Source organism: Schistocerca cancellata, chromosome 1 (genome assembly GCF_023864275.1).
Source record: "Schistocerca cancellata isolate TAMUIC-IGC-003103 chromosome 1, iqSchCanc2.1, whole genome shotgun sequence".
Taxonomy (NCBI): domain Eukaryota; kingdom Metazoa; phylum Arthropoda; class Insecta; order Orthoptera; family Acrididae; genus Schistocerca; species Schistocerca cancellata.
Genome location: NC_064626.1, coordinates 895,652,457 through 895,674,269, shown reverse-complemented (window position 1 = coordinate 895,674,269; position 21,813 = coordinate 895,652,457). Strand labels below are relative to the sequence as shown.

Sequence of the window (21,813 nt, the reverse complement as noted above, 5' to 3'; positions counted from 1 at the left end):
CTCCTCTCCTAGCTTTTAAGGATTAAAAAGAAGATGACGCTACTGAGACGGCAACACGCTTCTTATATATCAGTCAGCGGTTTTCTGGAGATAAACAGAGCATAAGAAACGCCCGAGGAGCGCCAGGGCGAGTATCAGGCTGATAAGGCGGATGGCGGAACCATTGGTGGGGAAGAGCAGCTGTGGGGGCGTCCATCCATCCGTAGCCTCTGTGGCTGCGCCTGGGAGGCGGCGGGCTGCATCCCTACACCGCACGCTCGCCTCATTTGGCGAGCTCCCAACTCCGCCCACTCTCGCCGGGTCACCAACCGCGCCTCCCCGAAGGACAACGCTGCGGATCGAAACTTGGTAAATGCCCCAACCCTTTCTACCTCCACCCTGTTCGTGAGGACAGCTCTTGGGGAGCACCACCAGCACCCATTCGGCGCTACGCTGGTAGTCCACGCGGCTGAGATGACATCGGAGCAAGGCTGTGCACGGAGACACAACGGACGCCTTTAGCAGAAGGAGAAGTGCCACAGTGACGTTAACGTGAAGTCTGGGTTGCAACAGACATAATATGTGAACGCTGCAAACACACTGTAATCTTACCCTCCCACATATCACTATTAAAATTTTCATCCTTTGTACAAATTTTGAAATCTTTGCGAGATTTAAGATATACGAAAGAATAACTTTTTACTTATCTTCATTATCTCGTTGTTGTTGTCGATGGCTCAAAGTCTTCTCTAGGGGTACATACTTGCAGCTGAAATTTCGATTTTGTAGGTTCTTGATGACTAAATATCTGATGAAGATTTGCCTTTGCCTATATTATTCATGAATTTTATTCTTTATCACATCTTTCAACATCACACCGTTTTAATATTTTCAACATTAAAAAAAACAATAATTATATTGTTGGTGACAAACTCAGAAAATGTCTACTTCCATCAGAGGCACGCCCACCTCTACTTACATTCTGCAGTACTCATATTGTTCCAAAGAGTTTACAAATGAAAACATTTTACAGACTTTCTTTACCAAAGAAGAATCTTCGCTAAAAAAATATCATTATTTTATAGATCACTCCAGAAAAAAATTTAATAATTAGCGTTAGATTGTGCAATTAATAATATGAATTTTAAGTAAGCCACAAATTTTGTAATTTCAATTGATTTTAAAAGAAGAGTAATTTTAACTGTTAGTACATATCGATGAAACTTCCTGGCAGATTAAAACTGTGTGCCGGACCGAGACTCGAACTCGGGACCTTTGCCTTTCGCGGGCAAGCGCTCTACCAACTGAGCTACCCAAGCACGACTCACGCCCCGTCCTCACAGCTTCAATTCTTCTAGTACCTCGTCTCCTACTTTCCAAACTTCACAGAAGTTCTTCTGCGAACCTTGCAGAACTAGCACTCCTGAAAGAAAGGATATTGCGGAGACTGAGGGATGTTTCCAGACTGAGATTTTCACTCTGCAGCGGAGTGAAAATCTCACTCTGGAGTACATCCCGATTGTAACACATTAATTTCTTTTCTAGACATTTTAGCCTAAAATATAATACATCGTATACAAAATCATATGAATTATTTTAATGAAACTGCTGAGATAATTTTACCCTATGCAAGAATCGATAGTATACACGATATCGGTTATCTCTATTTAAAAAAATAAAAGGGTGATGTTAGAGGAGGGTGGCTATCACATTTGTTAGACATAATTTCTCTTGAGTTAAGACAAGTAACGAGTGTCGATTGATCATTACAGGGAAAAAGAGCTTCTTTTTTTACTACACACTGTCCAACACGCTGTCTGATAGAGTTCTTACACTGAGCCGTTTCTTTATATCACCATCGTTGTTACAACAAAACACGCTACTGTGAGTCTGTACGGTTCATGGAAAGGTCATACAGTAATAATCCTCCCCTCTCCCTTCTTAGAAACAGGAAAGATATGTAGATATGTTAGCTTCTGACTGTAAACGTTTTCAATATATCACATCTTGCAGCTCTCAGATATTTTACATAAAATATCGTCGTCATGTGGAACACATCATGCTGAAGATTTGAGATACATTTAAGCGTGATGACATAAACAGAGCTATAGTGTTCCAGTCCTCTTTTGGAAAACTTTATTTGACAGTATCGCAAGGAAGAATACAACTGTTACTAGTTTCCACCAGATAAATGTCCATCTTCAGATCACTTAATAGTCTAAATTGATTACTAAACTGAGACACTTTGTTACAGTCATGTTTACAATTACAACCTCAAAACTGTAAACATGACTGTCACCATGCATCTCGCTTTAGCATGTTAAACAATTAAAAACTATTGCCTGTAATTTCATTATTGATTGTCACCAAGTTTTCATAACTTGATGTATACGGATGTTATTCATGGTAAACAAATGCGCCACAGTTGTAAGTCTTAAACGACAGAAGCAGCTATACACTACCACTGTTTCGTGGTCTTAGCCTTATCATCTGTTGTATCTGAAATATAACAGTAGTAGGACGTCATGTCCATCCCCAGACAATTAGTGCGCATCTGTAGGAATGAGACTGGAACAGATGACGAGTTGCCACGTCTTACGGGTCCTAAGAGTAAGTCGCTTTCACTTAGTGTTCATAAGATATGATTGTTGACGTTCCCCTGCTGGAAATGGCTATTCATCATGCCCTTCTATGCACTTCCTTGTTGTTTTACTTGATAATGAAAAGGCCTAGTACAACTCTTCGTGGCATAATGTCCTTGCACGCCTCCACCAATGCGGCTTGTATGGGCACATTATCCTATTAATATAGTCCTTTCTTTGCTCCGTTGTGGCGTGAGTCAGTCGGCGGCTAGCATGCAACGTGTTCGTATCTTTTGAACTGAACGAGGCACGAAGAACAGAAATATTATATGACATAGCTTCAGACGTGGGTGTGTATACTTTTGCCGCCTTTTTCAAATTGCACAGGAGACGGACGCTATCACCACCTTCATCTCAAATTACCATTGCATTGACCAGTTATGCCATTTCTTTTTCAGTTATAAGTTTGTGGTCTGTAAACTTTGTGCTGAGCAACCGTATTCTGTCCTTAGTCCTTTAGTTAGTTAGGGTCCTATTTCAAGTGCTGTGGTACATCCAAGTATCCTATTTTATTGTGCTGAAAAGTCATTTCAGTAAACTTTCACTACAGTTAATAAACGTTTTGGATTAGTGAATTTCATAATTATTCAGTGAGCATAAGTTCTAAAGTACTCCAAGTATTTTTCATAAAAGAAAAGTTGAAATGTCACCACAGTTCAGTTGCCAAGAAAAGATTTATAATATTCAGCTTAAAAATCACTATTATTGAAATTTCTTTACAGTGTTACATGTACAAACGGTGATGACCCTCAACAGTGACTGGCTAGTGTACTTTGAAGGCCCAACCTAAGAATTAATTATTGTGCAGGTTTCAAAGTAATAGTGTTTATAATTTCATGTGTATATAGTTAATAATACTGATATTTTATTGTCACTAAAATATTCAGCCGTGATCTAAGTCTACTGATAGTTTAGTTTCTGGGTACTGTAACGGGACATCCTCCTTTAGCATTACTTTTCCTCAACAGTAGTTGTCGAGACGAGTACTATTTTTCGAATTTTGGAGAGGTCGGTATTATCTCAGCTCTTTTCTGAAAACTTTCATACAATTTTATACACAGTATATTAGATTTCAAACTAAAATTCATAAAAAAATACTTTATAGAATGTTTTAATCTCGATGTTATATTAGTTTTGAATGTAGAGTTAAAATTATTTTTTTAGAAACATTTGAAATTACGAATTATTGGCACACTTAAAATTTCCATTATTAATTAAGCAATACTGTATTGGTTACTATGTTTATTTCTGGATTCATTTATGAAATAATAATCGAAGGTAATAATGTAACAGAAACTAACAGAAATTCTTCTGGTAAGAAAAATTGTAAACCCTTTGGAATATGGTTATTTCCGCAGAGTGTGAAAGTGGTAAGCATGCGTCTAATGTGGTCGGACGTATTTTTGTACTTCGTGCGAGCAATGTAATTTCGGCTTTGTTAATGAGAAAAATGAAAAGTATGTATGATATAGCGAAATGTGAGAACATATATTAACGTAAAAACAAAAATTCTGCAACAATAATCTTCAAATTTATTTGTATCAATCCAACGATGAGGACCTAAAATGTGATATTTTTAGATTCAAGAATCAGAGCCCTAGACAAGAAGAACTGGAGCCAACTCTACATGGAAAGATTCAGATTCTGTTTATTTGAAAATGATGGCCGCATTTTGGTTCGCCGCAGACAGGGGGCCGGTATCTCAGTGACTGCATTCTTCGCACAAGACGTACAGCGCTACCTCAAGGCTATATGGTGTGGGATGCTATTGCCTACAACCGCAGGTCAGAGTTGGTGCGTATCCGTGAATGACAGCCTGTGACACGTAGCCATAACTTTCTGCACGGCACCCCAGACGCCGTTTTTCAGCAAGACAATGCACGACCACGTGCCTTCTCGGCGTCACGGGATGTCAGCCTTTTGCCCTGGATCACCAGGTCACCACACCTGTCGCCAATCGAAGATGTGTCGAATATGGTGAAATGACGAGTGTAGTGCTGTGACTCAATGCCAACCACCACAGATGAGCTTTCGAACCAGGTAATTGCGGCATGGATGGCTATAGCATAGGGCGCCACTCGCGCCTTATACTCGTTGGTGCCATCGTGCATGGCCCATGTTATCAGGGCCCTTGGCGGACCCTGTGCTTACTAGGCAACAAGACGCATGCTGATCTGAGATAACTAAAATGCTAATCACTTGTGCAGAACATAGTAATGTACATGTCCTGTTAACATGAACATCCTATCCCTAGTTGTTCAAGACGTTCATGAGTGTATAATTTTAAACCTTATTTTGCTTAACCTGTGACTTTACAGTGTGACTTACTATGAATGTGGATTTACTTATGAGTACACTGAAGCAAGTTATCAGCCACATGAAAATGTTTGTAACTATCTTTCTAGTTGGCAATTTCCATAATTTCAGTAATGTTAATTGAATCTTTGCCAAGTGGTGACCTGCACTACGCGGCAGTTTGACAGAATTTACTTGATGGTGTTTTATATATTTATTCTTTAGATTTTTTTTGTCTTTACATATTTTTGTGACTCTTTTTTTAAGAAGAAAAACACTCTTATTCAAAGTTCAGCATTGACTTTTAGTTTTTTTTGACACACCTGCTTGAGAAGCAAGCGTGACGACTGCGTGTCAGGAACAAGAGGCTACCTATAAAGGGTGATTTTTTTCCATCATGTACGAACTCTAGGGATTGTTCGATGAGAGGATACGGAACAAAAAATGTGTCATGAACATATGTCCGGAAACGTGTGGTTTCGATGCTAGACACCATTGGTTCAGTCATACATTGTTACAGAGAATGCGGTGTAATATGCGATATACCAAGCTGCCACAGTTACAGTATGTGTGGAAAACGATTTCCATGTGCCTGAACGCATGCAAGTACGCGCATAGCATGTCCTGTCTCACACGTTCACATCGGCAAGGCTGCATTCGAACAGTGTCAAAGGCAGCACGAATAACCTGCTCCAGTGTCTCCACATCTGCAATGGGCTCTGCATACACGATACTGTTGAGATGGCCCCATAACCAGAAAACGCACGGGTAGAGATCCGGTGAAAGAGCAGGCCATGCAACTGGACCCCCTCGTCGGATCCATCGACTAGACAAGACACGATTTAGAAGCGTCCGCAGATTAACAGCGAAGTGGGCTGGAGCACCATCATGTAGAAGCCATATGACCCTTCGAATCATCAATGGCACTTCTTGCAGCAGGGGAGGCAAAGTCAGCCGCAAGAAACACTGATAGTTCAGGCCTGTTAGGAGACTTGATAGGAAGACTGGTCCCAAAATAGGTCACCTGCTACCTCAGCCCACAAATTCCGCCTGCACCGACGCTGGTGATTCGCTGTCGCCATACCACGGGGGTTCTGCGTACTATCCCACAGATGACTGTCATGAAAGTTGAAGATGCCACTCCGCGTAGAGCTGGCTTCATCTGTGAATATGGTGGATGACACAAATCCCCGTATCGTGGTTGCCTGGTGAAGAAATCAGTAACAAAACTGCTCCCGATGCGGAAAATCTGTCACTAGTAAGTGGAAAGGGTAGTAACACTTGTCACGTAGAACTTCCACACGCTCGTCTGACGTACCCTGTTCTGGCGGGCCAACTGCCTGGTACTGACACTATGTCGCCTTCAACTGCGTTAATCATATTGTCTTCCAAGTCTGGTGTCCGAACATTTCGGGTACGTCCTTCATGATTTCCTGCTTCCTGAAACGACCCAGTCTCAGACGAACGCAAACGTCGAATGCCGTGGTTGTTGTCGGCGGAGATAGGTCTCCTGATACAACCTTGCCACTCGCCGCCTGTTGCCATTTGCCTTTCCGTAAGTAACCACCATGTCGGCAAGCTCTCCATTCGAATACGGAACCACTGCGTTCAACGCTGTATCACATCCACTACAAGGTGAGTGAGCAAGAGAAGTGAATCGGATGCCTCATTACCAACTACCCTGGCAGGAGAGGGTGCTAGGGCATGACGTATGAGGAGCAGAATCACCTTCTAGGAGGCAACCAACCATACTGTAACTGTGGTTTCATGATACAGTGCGTATTTGACAGCAGTCTCTGTAAAAATGTATGATTGAGTAAATCGTCTCTACCATGGAAACCATGCATTTCCGGCCATAAGTTCATTAGATCATTTTTGTTCCATATCCTCTCATCGATCAGTACCTATGTACACGGTGGAAAAAATCATACTGTGTACACTCTAAGACAAACAAAGGAAAGAAAAAGGACCCATCAGCGAAGGAATTATCCGAATGAGACGAAAATCGACAGATATGGTGAACATGTACAGACAAACAAATTATCCCAAATTCAGAAAAGTTTTATTATTTATTAAAGAGGAAGAACTGCAAAAAATGGTTCAAATGGCTCTGAGCACTATGGGACTCAACTGCTGTGGTCATAAGTCCCCTAGAACTTAGAACTACTTAAACCTAACTAACCTAAGGACATCACACACATCCATGCCCGAGGCAGGATTCTAACCTGCGACCGTAGCGGTCGTGCGGTTCCAGACTGCAGCGCCTTTAACCGCGCGGCCACTCCGGCCGGCCGAAGAACTACACATATTGAGGAAGTCAATAACGCGCTTGTCCACTCCTGACCCTTATGCAAGCAGTTATTTGACATGGCTTTGATTCATAAAGTTGTTGGATGTTCTCTTGAAAGATATACAGCGAAATTCTGTCCAATTGGCGAGACCGTCAAAAACCCTAGCTGGTTGTAGGACGCTGCCCACAACGCTGCAAATGTCCCCAGTTGGGGAGAGATCCGGCGATCTCGGTGGCCATGGTAGGGAACGGCAAGCACAAACTCTCGCCGTGTATGGGTGGACATTATGTTGCTGAAATCTATGCCCAGGATAGCTTTCCATGAAGGGCAACAAAACGGACCGTATGGTACTGTCGACGCACCGCCGTAGTGCAAGGGTGCCTCGGATAACAACCAAAGGTGTCTTGCTATGACATGAAACAGTACCCAGACGATCACTACTAGATGTCGGGCAGTATGGAGGCTGACGGATCGGGTTAGTATCCCACCGCTGTCCAAGGTGTCTCAAACACGGCCTCGGCCTGATATCTCACTGACTGGAGTCGAATTATATTGTTGAGTTCCGATGATGAACGAAGACAGGACTTTCCTATTTTTACTTTTTATATATTTTCTTTTGTCTTAGAGCGTACTCTAAGGTTACAGTTAACACCGTATGTTTCGCATTATAGAAAGCAAATATTATGTAAACGTTTCTGACATTATTGTTTTGACTCTGTACGGTGATAACACGGTACTGGTAAGATGGATTGTCGGCCAAACGTGATTGTTTCAAGTACAAACCACTGTTAAAGAAGAGGATAGTGCTGTGTACTGAAAACGGTAATCACTAGGCAAAATAAAGAGAAAGTGAGAGTGGAGACTAAAGTGAATGTGCTGGTCGCTGTTCCAGTTGGCAGTATTCGGGAACATGTATTAAAATGTAACCTACACGGTTTTTGTCTGTCTGTTCGTAGTAATGGGTTGCAGCACAAAGAATGTAAATTAGAAGAGACATTAGTCTTTACCACAATAAAAAAATTGAAGTTTTTTGTAATGTATAATCACAAACAAGAAGAACTTAATGATACTGGAGCCCCTCGAACTGCAAGCTACGGTGGTGATGTCAAAACGAGGAAAGACGAAAAATGTGTGCTGCTAGACATAGAGTATTGGAAGATGATGACGATGTTTGGTCTGTGGGGCACTCAACTGCGTGGTTATCAGCGCCCGTACAATTACCCAATCTTTGCTCAGTCCAATTTCGCCACTTTCCTGGATGATGATGATGAAATGATGAGGACAACACAAACACCCAGTCATCTCGAGGCAGGTGAAAATCCCTGACCCCGCCGGGAATCGAACCCGGGACCCCGTGCTCGGGAAGCGAGAACGCTACCGCGAGACCACGAGCGGCGGACAGAGTATTGGAAGTTGTCAAGAGCTTCCAGTTAACGTCGAGGTTCCGCTGTCACGGTACTGGTAAGGTGGGTTGTCGGCCAAAAGTGATGGTTTCACGTACAAACCACTAGTAAACAAGAGGCGAAAGGTGTTCCACAAGCTCATCTGCAGCGACATATCCCATTAGCGTAGGCCGTGTTCTCGCCTAAATATTGCTGTGAAAGAACGAGGACGCAGTTTAGCTGCTGTGCAGCGTTAATACAAATAAAGCGAATTTATGGCTTCGTTTCAGAAGCGAGGGGACAGCAACGCGGCCATAACTCGCCGCGTGACCAGGCGCCGGCTGGAAACGCCGCAACCGCAGTGCGCGTGCGGCGGCCCGGCCCGGCCGGCCAGCGGCCGTATTTATTGCGCGCCGAGTTCTTTGTAGCGTCGGGGCGGCGCGGCGCGGCGCGGCGCGCGCGTGCCCGCTGCCAGACTGCATAGCGGGCGCGCTTCCGCCGCCGCGCCGGCTCGCACTGCTGCGGCGTTTTGTGTTCAGTCTGGCAGTAAATACGGCCTGCCCCGGTAACGGCGGATTACAGCTACATCCGCTACAGGCGCGGACTCCACACATTTTTAATTCATTTTTTTCATAATCCCCTTATTGCCACCAGACGTGCCGCAGCTTTTCTGATTAACTACAATAATCATCATAATAATAACTCGCTTTATTCATATAACGTAAAATTTCCCGGCAAGTCACAAAAAAGAGGCTTTGAAAACGGAGCTTAATTCATCAATATGTTTACTTGTAACCTAATTTGAGAAGGCTTTTTACGTGGCTACATACCAGTTAAAAAACAAAACCATTCATTTGTTTGGTAACAAAATGTTAAGATGGAAATATGATTTATTATGTACTGTTTCATAATAAACGTCACCAATCAATTTCCAAATAAGAGTTATTCGTTTTGAGGTGAATTTCGTAAACACCGCGAAAAACGCATACTTGAATATAAATGCAGATGCTAGCCAACCATTCGGGATGCGCTGTTGCACTTGACCAGGAACAGCATCTCTACAGCGTCCTCTATATGTTGGGAGTGTCAGTTGTGCTCTAAACACCATTCTCTATAGTTGTAAGTGCATTATGCAGAAGTTACGTGGTGCCACTGCTTCTTCATAGCCTACAATTGAGGGTAAGTCCCTCAGTAGAACAAATGCTTCCGTCCAATCAGCAGACAACATGCAGGTCGATAAAACATGGTGCACCGTGAGTCTGACGCCGAAAGCACTCTATTCCCGTTGGTCTTCTTGCTGCAAAAGATATGCATGCGTCATTGGCCAATGGTCAATATAAGGGCGAGGGATGACCACTTCATCTCTTTGCGGAGTCCGAAACGATGTGCACCTGGGTGAATAGTCAGTGTGGCCAACTGCAGCTTGTTGTTACCTAGTTCCAGCCACTGCCTCTCTCGCTCGTTTTGTCGCCCGTGATACGACATCCTGCAGGGGTACTTCCCTGGCAAACTGCTTTTGCTGCTCTGACAGCTTCCCCATTTTCCTCGACCCATCAAATGGCCACCTCTTCCTTCTGCCAGAGCAGGAGGTGGATAGTGTCCCTGACCATCTGAACTGTACGCTCTACTGGGAAAATTTGCTGAATAGCCAGGAAGTCACTAAGACAGTTAATATAGACAAGAAACTTCCTCCACCAAGAAGTGTCCCATGCTCCACTGCCTTCTTGACACCCCACAGCTCTGCACAGTACACTCTTAAGCGTCTTAGTAGGAGGAGTATAATGACAAAATCTGGGAAGATAACGTTACAACCAGCGTTGTCCCCTTGTATCAATCCACTGGTAGAAACCCACATGTCCTCCGGATACTCCGAAAAACTTTCGTTTGAATCCCATTTTAAAACTAAAGGCGGTGTGGTGAGCTTGTTGTTCCCCGCCAGGTCCATGTTAAGAATGGGTCTGTTAGTCACCCAGAGTAGAGATTTGAACCAGCCCTGTTTAAGAATTGGCATGTCTGCTACTCCAAATTCCTTTGCATACACAGAAAAAGTCTTAGTAGCTGGGCGACCCATATACCTGAGTTGTACGGGTTGTTAAGCTCCAACACAGACCACAGGATGGACGGAGATATACTCCACTTAGTATACATGTCGCACCATGAGGAGCTCTCGATTTATTGTAAGAGGCGGCTCACCAGTCTCTCCACAGAGGTTCACGAGCTTAACCCCTGCGTGGTGGACAGCGTCAGACATCTTTAAAGAAGCCGACCTAGCTCATCCATACGCTGCGCTGCTATAGTCAAACCCCGTTTGGACGAAGGTTCTATAGGATGAGAGCAAGCTACACTATACATCTGAAGACATTTTGGCTGCCGCAGACGGCCTGCCTAGTGCGTTACAGACTTACTTCACTACCGACTCGGCCCCTTTCATCTGTCACTACACTTGCCAATGTTTCTCCCCCTCCCACTGCTAACGTGGCGCAAGAAATCTACCTAAGTAGCCAACTATGAGAATGCTTTCTTCTAAACCTTTCTTAGATTGCTAACATTATCGGATGTGGGTATCTCCTGAGTATAATTACACAATTAGTAGTTGTAGTGCAACAAAATGAGTGAACCAAGCAAGAACTCAATGGTTCGTAAGGATTAGTATCACAAGACTTTTAATTTCAAGTCTCCTAAAACGGCTATGGAATGATGCTGGACATCTAGAGTCATCTAAAGTGTTTTATGATTAATTCTGAATGGCCTTGCTCTCAGAATACGGAATAGGTTTTCTATCCTGCGTCCGTCTATACAAATTCGTATAGCTCTGAGATTCAAAAATTCGGAGGAGACACTGTTTTCGAGTACATAAATGAGTTCGTAACACTGCAGGGCACTTGCAACCTGCGTATGGTAAAAGTGTCAAGCGACGATTGTAAGACGTTTTCCCTCTTTCTATAATAACTGAAATTATTGTAGATAAGTTTTACCCACCATTTAAAAATAAGTAGTCCATCTTTATTGCTCTCCATGATCAGCTGAGGTTTACAACAGACACATAATAGCGAATGACATTTCGAAGAAATCATGTCACGAGTTTCGAATGGCATTATGATGTAAAAAGAAGATTTTGTCAGGTATGAGGATTGATATGTGAAGTTAAAATGGAATCACAACGAGTTATTTGTCAAAAACTGCAGCGTAATTGATGATTTATTAATTTTTGCTGAAGGAGATTACGAGCTGAAAGTATACATCAATGTCATGATTAAAGACGAATGCCGGAATTATTTTCTTTAGTGTCCAATGGTAAATCATCGTAAAATCAAGTAAGAAGAGTTGTTCCGCATACTAATTTAAAAGAAACGAAAAGTACATTCTTTTAATGAATGACAAAGAATTTGAGCTATAATGGCAATGTAACTGGACTTCAGATTTATCTGTTATCCTTAACACTTTTTATACACGTATGACGATTAGTCATTTTTTTCATTTAAGTGAATAAGGTTTCAAATAATATTCTTCATTCGTTGTGTTGCAGGGATAGTAAGTGTAAGCCCGTCGTACTGCATGTGCAGTGAAGCAACACGTTTTACAAGCATTTCATAACTGTTACTAAAAGGATGGTGTTGTCAGGCTCCGCAGGAGCTACCATGGAATATCTCAAATGAGCCATTACACAATACGTCGGTATTATGAATATGATTCTCACTACAACAATACAAAACTGGTTCAGAATGGTTCAAATGGCTCTGAGCACTATGCGACTTAACCTCTGAGGTCATCAGTCGCCTAGAACTAAGAACTACTTAAACCTAACTAACCTAAGGACATCACACACATCCATGCCCGAGGCAGGATTCGAACCTGCGACCGTAGCGGTCGCGTGGTTCCAGACTGCAGCGCCTAGAACCGCACGACCACTCCGGCCGGCAACAGAAATCTGACGAGATAACCGAGGCATTAATGTGTTGCTTTCTGCCGAGGCGGTCTGGTGCCAAATGGAATCCTCACAGTGTTATTGAATGTATGTGCGCCCGACAGCCTAGACAAGGTAAATACAGGGTGTTTCAAAAATGACCGGTATATTTGAAACGGCAATAAAAACTAAACGAGCAGCGATAGAAATACACCGTTTGTTGCAATATGCTTGGGACAACAGTATATTTAAGGCAGACAAACTTTCGAAATTAGAGTAGTTACAATTTTCAACAACAGATGGCGCTGCGGTCTGGGAAACTCTATAGTACGATATTTCCCATATATCCACCATGCGTAGCAATAATATGGCGTAGTCTCTGAATGAAATTACCCGAAACCTTTGACAACGTCTCTGGCGGTATGGCTTCACATGCAGATAAGATGTACTGCTTCAGCTGTTCAATTGTTTCTGGATTCTGGCGGTACACCTGGTCTTTCAAGTGTCCCCACAGAAAGAAGTCACAGGGGTTCATGTCTGGCGAATAGGGAGGCCAATCCACGCCGCCTCCAGTATGTTTCGGATAGCCCAAAGCAATCACACGATCATCGAAATATTCATTCAGGAAATTAAAGACGTCGGCCGTGCGATGTGGCCGGGCACCAACTTGCATAAACCACGAGGTGTTCGCAGTGTCATCTAAGGCAGTTTGTACCGCCACAAATTCACGAAGAATGTCCAGATAGCGTGATGCAGTAATCGTTTCGGATCTGAAAAATGGGCCAATGATTCCTTTGGAAGAAATGGCGGCCCAGACCAGTACTTTTTGAGGATGCAGGGACGATGGGACTGCAACATGGGGCTTTTTGGTTCCCCATATGCGCCAGTTCTCTTTAATGACGAAGCCGTCCAGGTAAAAATAAGCTTCGTCAGTAAACCAAATGCTGCCCACATGCATATCGCCGTCATCAATCCTGTGCACTATATCGTTGGCGAATGCCTCTCGTGCAGCAATGGTAGCGGCGCTGAGGGGTTGCCGCGTTTGAATTTTGTATGGATTGAGGTGTAAACTCTGGCGCATGAGACGATACGTGGACGTTGGCGTCATTTGGACCGCAGCTGCAACACGGCGAACGGAAACCCGAGGCCGCTGTTGGATCACCTGCTGCACTAGCTGCGCGTTGCCCTCTGTGGTTGCCGTACGCGGTCGCCCTACCTTTCCAGCACGTTCATCCATCACGTTCCCAGTCCGTTGAAATTTTTCAAACAGATCCTTTATTGTATAGCTTTTCGGTCCTTTGGTTACATTAAACCTCTGTTGAAAACTTCGTCTTGTTGCAACAACACTGTGTTCTAGGCGGTGGAATTCCAACACCAGAAAAATCCTCTGTTCTAAGGAATAAACCATGTTGTCTACAGCACACTTGCACGTTGTGAACAGCACACGCTTACAGCAGAAAGACTACGTACAGAATGGTGCACCCACAGACTACGTTGTCTTCTATATCTTTCACATCACTTGCAGCGCCATCTGTTGTTGAAAATTGTAACTACTGTAATTTCGAAAGTTTGTCCGCCTGAAAATGTACTGTTGTCCCAAGCATATTGCAACAAACGGTGTATTTCTATCGCTGCTCGTTTAGTTTTTATTGCCGTTTCAAATATACCGGTCATTTTTGAAACACCCTGTACTTGCCTGGTTCCCACAACTCCTCCAAGATACGTGTGCATAAATATTCAGGAAACTATGTCACATTCACTTTGTATTATTCCCCAGATGCAAGCAAATGGGGTGCACTGCAGTGACAGGTTGCGTCAGTAAGGCCATCTGCCCACCCCCTTCACTAACATTCTGCAGTCCTTGTTACAATGCTGACCTTGGAGCCGAATGGGACAATGCAGTGATGAAGAAGCGAGGAAGAGGGAAACTACACCAATTGACGTCAATGCAAAATTTTTAAATTAAAAAGATCCTAGTGGTTATGATAAAATATGGACGAAGTTAGTTAAAGGTTCTGCTTTTGAGTTTAGTGATACTCGTATGTTAAATTATTTGTGTAACCAGTCATTTATCGTAGGAACATTTCCTGAATGACTGACATATTCTAAAGTTAAGCCTTTGTTTATGAAAGGAGACAAAGGAATACCGTCAAATTTGCACCCAATTTCACTTCTTCCAGAATTCTTGCAAATTTTAGAGAAGATAATACTAATAATCTGGGAACAAATAATCTACATCTACATCTACATCCATACTCCGCAAGCCACCTGACGGTGTGTGGCGGAGGGTACCTTGAGTACCTCTATCGGTTCTCCCTTCTATTCCAGTCTCGTATCGTTCGTGGAAAGAAGGATTGTCGGTATGCCTCTGTTTGGGCTCTAATCTCTCTGATTTTATCCTCATGGTCTCTTCGTGAGATATACGTAGGAGGGAGCAATATACTGCTTGACTCTTCGGTGAAGGTATGTTCTCGAAACTTTGACAAAAGCCCGTACCGAGCTACTGAGCGTCTCTCCTGCAGAGTCTTCCACTGGAGTTTATCTATCATCTCCGTAACGCTTTTGCGATTACTAAATGATCCTGTAACGAAGCGCGCTGCTCTCCGTTGGATCTTCTCTATATCTTCTATCAACCCTATCTGGTACGGATCCCACACTGCTGAGCAGTATTCAAGCAGTGGGCGAACAAGCGTACCGTAACCTACTTCCTTTGTTTTCGGATTGCATTTCCTTAGGATTCTTCCAATGAATCTCAGTCTGACATCTGCTTTACCGACGATCAACATTATATGATCATTCCATTTTAAATCACTCCTAATGCGTACTCCCAGATAATTTATGGTATTAACCGCTTCCAGCTGCTGACCTGCTATTTTGTAGGTAAATGATAAAAGATCTATCTTTCTGTGTATTCGCAGCACATTACACTTGTCTATATTGAGATTCAATTGCCATTCCCTGCACCATGCGCCAATTCGCTGCAGATCCTCCTGCATTTCAGTACAATTTTCCATTGTTACAACCTCTCGATACACCACAGCATCATCTGCAAAAAGCGTCAGTGAACTTCCGATGTCATCCACCAGGTCATTTATGTATATTGTGAATAGCAACGGTCCTATGACACTCCCCTGCGGCACACCTGAAATCACTCTTACTTCGGAATGCTTCTCTCCATTGAGAATGACATGCTGCGTCCTGTTATCTAGGAACTCCTCAATCCAGTCACACAATTGGTCTGATAGTCCATATGCTCTTACTTTGTTCATTAAACGACTGTGGGGAACGGTATCGAACGCCTTGCGGAAGTCAAGAAACACTTCATCTACCTGTGAACCCGTGTCTATGGCCCTCTGAGTCTCGTGGACGAATAGCGCGAGCTGGGTTTCACATGACCGTCTTTTTCTAAACCCATGCTGATTCCTACAGAGTAGATTTCTAGTCTCCAGGAAAGTCATTATACTCGAACACAATACGTCTTCCAAAATTCTGTAACTGATCGACGTTAGAGATATAGGTCTGTAGTTCTGCACATCTGTTCGACGTCCCTTCTTAAAAACGGGGATGACCTGTGCCCTTTTCCAATCCTTTGGAACGCTACGCTCTTCTAGAGACCTACGGTACACCGCTGCAAGAAGGGGGGCACGTTCCTTCGCGTACTCTGTGTAAAGTCGAACTGTTATCCCATCAGGTCCAGAGGCCTTTCCTCTTTTGAGCGATTTTAATTGTTTCTCTATCCCTCTGTCGTCTATTTCGATATCTACCATTTTGTCATCTGTGCGACAATCTAGAGAAGGAACTACAGTGCAGTCTTCCTCTGTGAAACAACTTTGGAGAAAGACATTTAGTATTTCGGCCTTTAGTCTGTCATCCTCTATTTCAGTACCATTTTGGTCACAGAGTGTCTGAACATTTTGTTTTGATCCACCTACCGCTTTGACATAATACCAAAATTTCTTAGGATTTTCTGCCAAGTCAGTACATAGAACTTTACTTTCGAATTCATTGAACGCCTCTAGCACAGCCCTCCTCACAGTACATTTCGCTTCGCGTAATTTTTGTTTGTCTGCAAGGCTTTGGCTATGTTTATGTTTGCTGTGAAGTTCCCTTTGCTTCCGCAGCAGTTTTCTAACTCGTTTGTTGTACCACGGTGGCTCTTTTCCATCTCTTACGATCTTGCTTGGCACATACTCATCTAACGCATAATGTACGATGGTTTTGAACTTTGTCCACTGATCCTCAACACTATCTGTACTTGAGACAAAACTTTTGTGTTGAGCCAACAGGTACTCTGAAATCTGCTTTTTCTCACTTTTTCTAAACAGAAAAATCTTCCTACCCTTTTTAATATTTCTATTTACGTCTGAAATCATCGATGCCGTAACCGCTTTATGACCGCTGATTCCCTGTTCAGCGTTAACTTTTTCAAATAGTTCGGGTCTGTTAGTCACCGGAAGGTCTAATATGTTATCGCCACGAGTCGGTTCTCTGTTTAACTGCTCAGGGTAGTTTTCAGATAAAGCACTTAAAAAAATTTCGCTGGATTCTTTGTCCCTGCCCCCCGTTATGAACGTTAGAGTCTCCCAGTCTATATCCGGCAAATTAAAATCTCCACCCAGAACTATAACATGGTGGGGAAATCTATTCGAAATATTTTCCAAATTATCCTTCAGGTGCTCAGCCACAACAGCTGCTGGGCCAGGGGGCCTACAGAGACATCCAATTACCATGTCTGAGCCTGCTTTAACCGTGACCTTCACCCAAATCATTTCACATTTCGGATATCCGTCAATTTCCTTCGATACTATTGCACTTCTTATCGCTATAAACACGCCTCCCCCTTCACTGTCCAGCCTGTCTCTGCGGTATACATTCCAATCTGAGTTTAGGATTTCATTACTGTTTACGTCTGGTTTCAGCCAACTTTCTGTCCCTAGTACTATATGGGCGTTGTGACCGTTTATTAATGAGAGCAGTTCTGGGACCTTTCTATAGACGCTCCTGCAGTTTACTATCAGTACATTAATACTGTTATTCCCTGTTGCATTTTGCCTACTCCTACCTTGCCGCGTCATAGGAGGCGTCTTGTCGGGCCTAGGGAGGGAATTCTCTAACCTAAAAAACCCCCATGTGCACTCCACACGTACTCCGCTACCCTTGTAACCGCTTCCGGCGTGTAGTGCACGCCTGACCTATTCAGGGGGACCCTACATTTCTCCACCCGATAGCGGAGGTCGAGAAATTTGCACCACAGATCTCCGCAGAATCGTCTGAGCCTCTGGTTTAAGCCTTCCACTCGGCTCCAAACCAGAGGACCGCGATCGGTTCTGGGAACGATACTACAAATAGTTAGCTCTGATTCCACCCCGCGAGCGAGGCTTTCCGCCTTCACCAATTCCGCCAACCGCCTGTACGAACTGCGGATGACCTCTGAACCCAGACGGCAGGAGTCATTGGTGCCGACATGAGCAACAATTTGCAGTCTGGTGCACCCAGTGCTCTCTATCACCGCCGGTAGGGTCTCCTCCACATATCGGATGAGACCCCCCGGCAAGCAGACAGAGTGAACACTGGCCTTCTTCCCCGACCTTCCCGCTATTTCCCTAAGGGGCTCCATCACCCGCCTAACTTTGTTGGAGTCACAGTTCAGATTTCTAAAGGGTTCTGATACTGAGAAGGCTATCTGCACATACACCGAGAATGTACTTAAATCATTAGACAATAGATTACAGGCTGTTGGTACATTTTCTGATTTGTGGAAGGCGTTTGAGTGTGAATCACATTGTTCTGAATAAATTATAATATTAAGGGGTAACATAAAATGTTTGAAAATAGTTCAAATCGTATATCTCTGACAGAAAACACAGAGTGGCTGTATGAGGGGACGTAACAATTTAAATCAGGCATCATCCAACTGGAGACTAGTTAGCTGTGACGTCAGAGCGGTGGGGTCACGTTGTGAGGAGTAGGTCGAGCGTAGTTTGATGTCGATGACAATTACATTAACTGCTCTTCCTAAGAATGTACTTGATTTGCTATTTATTGCAGTGTTTGTATCATCTACAAACAAACAAAATTTGTATTTGTTGATATTACTGAGGAAAGATCTGTTCCGCAGAGGAGAAATTTCATTGTGCAAGCTTCAAATTTTGTTAAAATTCTCCCAAGCGAACTCGGAACAGAGTACGTTAGCGCTGGTCTGGTGTGCGAGTCACAATGACAACAAGGCATACCACCAGCGCAACAGACCTTAGAACGTGGCGGACAGAAACGCAAGCTCTGCGGTGCTACTTAACAAGGTTCTGTAAAGTAATACCATGTAACTTCACTGCCCCAGCACTGTTAGGAAATCAGTCATAGACAGGAAGGATTGAGCTCAGCAATCTAGAGTCTCGTATTAAAAACAGCCTACAGTTGCAGTAAATTCTGTTTACTTTAAACCTTGACCATGGTTTCTGCTATAATAATATAGCCTACTTCAGAAGTCCTAAAAACTGATCAAAGTAACATGCAGACCAGTGATACAATCTACACATAAAGTTCAAAATTAGGTAGGTGACATCATATTACTTACTTGCACACTAATAAATGAAAAATGTCTTAGCCCAGCGGCTGCGTCAAGACCTATAAAATAACTTCAACAGACATAAGCCAGTTTCGAACATAAGTAAAATTACATATAGCCACTACCTCTGTTATACGAGGCGCACGGTCGTCAAATGTGCTGCACCCCGATCACCATAGGTGGCGCTCACCACAGTGAGCTACGTCGGACAGTTTATAAGGTAACTGGTCAATGTGTACGACAATAAATTAATAACAAGCCCACATGTGCAAATGAGGAACCATATACTATTAATACGAATGTCCAACAGATGAAATTCTGTTGCATACGACCATTAGAGTGGTAGAACATTAATAATTTCATATAACAAATTTTGTCGGATCACTATTTGATGCATGATTCAGATCATATGCAAATATAACGTCAACTTACATTGTTGTTGTGGTCTTCAGTCCTGAGACTGGTTTGATGCAGCTCTCCATGCTACTCTATCCTGTGCAAGCTTCTTCATCTCCCAGTACCTACTGCAACCTACATCCTTCTGAATCTGCTTAGTGTATTGATCTCTTGGTCTCCCTCTGCGATTTTTACCCTCCACGCTGCCCTCCAATGCTAAATTTGTGATCCCTCGATGCCTCAGAACATGTCCTACCAACCGATCCCTTCTTCTAGTCAAGTTGTGCCACAAACTTCTCTTCTCCCCAATCCTATTCAATACCTCCTCATTAGTTACGTGATCTACCCACCTTATCTTCAGCATTCTTCTGTAGCACCACATTTCGAAAGCTTCTATTCTCTTCTTGTCCAAACTAGTTATCGTCCATGTCTCACTTCCATACATGGCTACACTCCATACAAATACTTTCAGAAACGACTTCCTGACACCTAAATCTATATTCGATGTTAACAAATTTCTCTTCTTGAGAAACGCTTTCCTTGCCATTGCCAGTCTACATTTTATATCCTCTCTACTTCGACCATCATCTGTTATTTTACTTCCTAAATAGCAAAACTCCTTTACTACTTTAAGTGTCTCATTTCCTAATCTAATTCCCTCAGCATCACCCGACTTAATTTGACTACATTCCATTATCCTCGTTTTGCTTTTGTTGATGTTCATCTTATATCCTCCTTTCAAGACACTGTCCATTCCGTTCAACTGCTCTTCCAAGTCCTTTGCTGTCTCTGACAGAATTACAATGTCATCGGCGAACCTCAAAGTTTTTACTTCTTCTCCATGAATTTTAATACCTACTCCGAATTTTTCTTTTGTTTCCTTTACTGCTTGCTCAATATACAGATTGAATAACATCGGGGAGAGGCTACAACCCTGTCTCACTCCTTTCCCAACCACTGCTTCCCTTTCATGCCCCTCGACTCTTATAACTGCCATCTGGTTTCTGTACAAATTGTAAATAGCCTTTCGCTCCCTGTATTTTACCCCTGCCACCTTCAGAATTTGAAAGAGAGTATTCCAGTCAACATTGTCAAAAGCTTTCTCTAAGTCTACAAATGCTAGAAACGTAGGTTTGCCTTTTCTTAATCTTTCTTCCAAGATAAGTCGTAAGGTCAGTATTGCCTCACGTGTTCCAACATTTCTACGGAATCCAAACTGATCTTCCCCGAGGTCGGCTTCTACCAGTTTTTCCATTCGTCTGTAAAGAATTCGCGTTAGTATTTTGCAGCTGTGACTTATTAAACTGATAGTTCGGTAATTTTCACATCTGTCAACACCTGCTTTCTTTGGGATTGGAATTATTATATTCTTCTTAAAGTCTGAGGGTATTTCGCCTGTCTCATACATCGTGCTCACCAGATGGTAGAGTTTTGTCATGACTGGCTCTCCTGAGGCCATCAGTAGTTCTAATGGAATGTTGTCTACTCCCGGGGCCTTGTTTTGACTCAGGTCTTTCAGTGCTCTTTCAAACTCTTCACGCAGTATCTTATCTCCCATTTCATCTTCATCTACATCCTCTTCCATTTCCATAATATTGTCCTCAAGTACATCGCCCTTGTATAAACCCTCTATATACTCCTTCCACCTTTCTGCTTTCCCTTCTTTGCCTAGAACTGGGTTGCCATCTGAGCTCTTGATATTCATACAAGTGGTTCTCTTCTCTCCAAAGGTCTCTTTAATTTTCCTGTAGGCAGTATCTATCTTACCCCTAGTGAGACAAGCCTCTACATCCTTACATTTGTCCTCTAGCCATCCCTGCTTAGCCATTTTGCACTTTCTGTCGATTTCATTTTTGAGACGTTTGTATTCCTTTTTGCCTGCTTCATTTACTGCATTTTTATATTTTCTCCTTTCATCAATTAAATTCAATATTTCTTCTGTTACCCAAGGATTTCTATTAGCCCGCGTCTTTTTACCTACTTGATCGTCTGCTGCCTTCACCACTTCATCCCTCAGAGCTACCCATTCTTCTTCTACCGTATTTTTTTCCCCCATTCCTGTCAATTGTTCCCTAATGCTCTCCCTGAAACACTCTACAACCTCTGGTTCTTTCAGTTTATCCAGGTCCCATCTCCTTAAATTCCCACCTTTTTGCAGTTTCTTCAGTTTAAGTCTGCAGTTCATAACCAATAGATTGTGGTCAGAATCTACATCTGCCCCAGGAAATGTCTTACAATTTAAAACCTGGTTCCTAAATCTCTGTCTTACCATTATATAATCTATCTGAAACCTGTCAGTATCTCCAGGCTTCTTCCATGTATACAGCCTCCTTTCATGATTCTTGAACCAAGTGTTAGC

General features: G+C 43.0%; 1 non-coding gene across 1 annotated transcript; it reads right to left on the bottom strand.

Moving 5' to 3' along the window:
• Positions 1–1,224: 1,224 nt before the first annotated feature.
• Trnas-cga (transfer RNA serine (anticodon CGA)) lies at positions 1,225–1,299 on the bottom strand. Its single transcript has one exon. It is a non-coding gene; the product is annotated as a tRNA-Ser (tRNA).
• Between the last annotated feature and the right edge of the window lie 20,514 nt (positions 1,300–21,813).